Below are 3,217 nucleotides of genomic sequence, written 5' to 3'. Positions count from 1 at the left end.
TGTCATATAGTTGAAATCAGTATATAGACTCTTCAGATTACGTTCTTTCACTCAGTATTATGAACTTAAAGTTCTTCCATGCCTTTTCATGGCATGAGCTTTTCAAGCTCGTATCTTTTTTTTTCTTTCTTTCTTTCTCTCTTTCTTCCTCTCTTCCTCCTTCCTTTCTTCCTCCCTTCTTTCCTTCCTTTCTTCTCTCTCTCTCTCTCTTTTTTCTTTCTTTTACAGCAAAGCACTTTTTTTTTAAATACAAAATGGGCTGAATAAAAGTGATTTACTGGGACTTCCCAGGTAGTGCAGTGGTTAAGAATCTGCCTGCCAATGTAGGGGTCATCTTTGGATTCCCGGTCCAGGAAGATCCCACGTGCCGCGGAGCAACTAAGCCCATGCGCCACAACTACTGAGGCTGCACTCCAGAGCCCGCGAGCCACAACTACTGAGCCCACATGCCACAACTACTGAAGCCCGTGCACCTATAGCCTGTGCTCTGCAACAAGGGAAGCCAGCGCAATGAGAAGCCCACGCACTGCAACAAACGGTAGCCCCCGCTCGTTACAACTAGAGAAAGCCAGCGTGCACAGCGAAGACCCAACACAGCCAAAAAGTTTTTTTAAATTAAAAAAAAAAGTGATTTACTCTTCTCAGCAAATAAAAGTAGTAAATTTCATTTAATTCTAAAAGTGTTTCTCATATGTCTGACTCAAGGAAGGAAATAGCCTGTAACGATTTCTAGCTTGGCACAGAGTGACAGTTTGCTTTTGATCCTTATTCTACATAATCCAACTTTTTTTCAAGGCACATGTAAGCTGCTTCCTTTGTTGTTTTTTTTTACTCGAATTTTCCTTACTTAGTCCATAAAAGACAGATAATTTAGTTACGTAAGTATGGGTCTCTGCCACTCAGCTTCTCCTGAGAGGAGAGGCGTGACTACAGTAATACAAATACCAGGAAATATGTTTTGCCTTCCTCAAACATTAGAAAGTCATCTGTCTCTGCAGACACATCTGCAGCAATGCCTGTGCCATGAATTTAAAATTTCGATGGCACACTTTAAAGGGGAAAAATAACACTGGGGCAGTCAGTATGTTAAATAATAAATAGCCCTAGCCACTTCTCATATGATAGAAAGTCTCTGTATTTAAAAAAATTCTAATATAAAAAAGATTGATTTATGTAGTTCATATACATAAATCGAACATTCAAACAACTTTTTTTTGTGTGTGTGGTACGTGGGCCTCTCACTGTTGTGGCCTCTGCCGTTGCGGAGCACAGGCTCCGGACGCGCAGGCTCAGCGGCCATGGCTCACGGGCCCAGCCACTCCGCAGCATGTGGGATCCTCCCGGACTGGGGCACGAACCCGTGTCCCCTGCATCGGCAGGCGGACTCTCAACCACTGCGCCACCAGGGAAGCCCTCAAACATCTTAAAATTAAATTTTAGGAACAAAACTTTAACATTCAAACAATAGTATAGCTTACAGGGAACACCCAGAAAGTTAATTTGCCTTATCCAAAATACTGATAAAGATGATGAATAAAATGTGTCTCACCAGCATTTCTGTTCTGGCCAACATCTTAGTTAATGACCATGGCTCCATACGTGAGAAGAGATTGCTAAATAAATCTCTTGGGCTAAATAAACAACAGACTTAACCTATAATTCAGAGAAGATAATCAGAGATATATGTGAATAAAATTAAACTGTTTTATAGAGATGAAGGTAAAAGCTTGTGCATGAGAATAAAATTAGCCTCTGGAAGATGAAAATTCGATTTTTCATGTTTTATCCAGGGTGTCTCCTGAGGTCAGTACACCTCCAGCCCTACCTCTCACATTGTTTTTTAAAACAGCTTTATTGACTTACACAATGTTATATGTCAACTATATCTCAAAAAAAGGGAGGGGGGAATTCACATACCATACATGTAAGAGGTATAATTCAATAGATTTTAATATATTCAGAGTTGTGCATTCATATAAATGGAATCATACAATAAGTGATCTTTTGTGACTGGCCTCTTAATAATGTCTCCATGGTTCATCCAGGTGTAGCATGTATCAGTGCTTCATTACTTTTTGTTTGCTAAATAATATTTTATTATATGTGTATACCATGTTTTACTTATCCATTAATCAGTTGATGGGCATTTGAATTGTCCACTCTTTGGCTACTATGAACAATGCTGTTTAACCTGTTGGGCAACTGACAGTCTGTTTTCCAAAGTGGCTGCACAACTCTATAGTCTCACCACCAATGTATCAGAGTTCCAACCTCTCCACATCTTCACCACCATTTGCAATTCTCTCCCTTTTTAATTATAGCCATTCTAGTGGGTGTGAATAGTATCTCTTGCTGGTTTTGATTTGCATTTCCCTGGTGACTGATTAATGGTGTTGAACATCTTTTTATATGCTGACAATCTGTTGTAGTAATTTTTGCTTCTTACAAAAACTGCTGACACATCTAGAAGTATTTTCAAAATACAAGGCCTGTTTTTCAGTGCTAAGGCAATTGCTCTGATGCACTTTTCTTGGCTCACTCTGATACGTCTCGCTCCATGTTCTGCTGTTTTGCTCAAGGGCTCTACAAACAGTTTCACTTGGCTTTGACTTGCCCATTGTCGAGCCTAAGCTCAACTAAACACATGGAGACTTTGAAAACCTTTCAGAATAATGCTGTAGTTAAGATCTGGCTAAAGCAAGTATTTTTTCTAACTCTTTGAGCTGCGTATTGCCTTGAGTAATCATCATCTGGATTGTATCCTCTTCAGTGGCACTTTAGTTTCTTTTGAATTCTTCCCTTGCCCAGTCCTTCAGGTATTTGTGATCACAATCATTTGGAACTTGCCAAATTGTCTGCAAAATCCTTCTGTGGAGGAGGAGAACTTCTTGCTTTCTCATGAACTGCTTTAGTGTTACTTTTACTGTGGGTAAGCAGGAAGTGGCGATGTCCTCCAGACAGTGAGGTTTGCCCAAGCTCATTTTTTTCTTTTCTTTTTTTAATTTATTTTTGGCTGCGTTGGGTCTTCATTGCTGCACACAGCATTTCTCTAGTTGAGGCGAGTGGGGGCTACTCTTCGTTGTGGTGTACGGGCTTCTCATTGTAGTGGCTTCTCTTGTTGCAGAGCATGGGCTCTAGGCACATGGGCTTCGGTAGTTGCAGCATGTGGGCTCAGTAGTTGTGGCACACGGGCTTAGTTGCTCTGCGACATGTGGGA

At 40.7% G+C, this 3,217-nt stretch overlaps 1 pseudogene; it reads right to left on the bottom strand.

Moving 5' to 3' along the window:
- Positions 1 to 1,805: 1,805 nt before the first annotated feature.
- LOC117200539 (LYR motif-containing protein 2-like) lies at positions 1,806 to 3,012 on the bottom strand (annotated as a pseudogene).
- Between the last annotated feature and the right edge of the window lie 205 nt (positions 3,013 to 3,217).

This window comes from Orcinus orca, chromosome 3, assembly GCF_937001465.1.
Source record: "Orcinus orca chromosome 3, mOrcOrc1.1, whole genome shotgun sequence".
Lineage (NCBI taxonomy): Eukaryota > Metazoa > Chordata > Mammalia > Artiodactyla > Delphinidae > Orcinus > Orcinus orca.
Note: the sequence above shows the minus strand (reverse complement) of the source record. Positions and strands in the feature narration are given on the sequence as shown.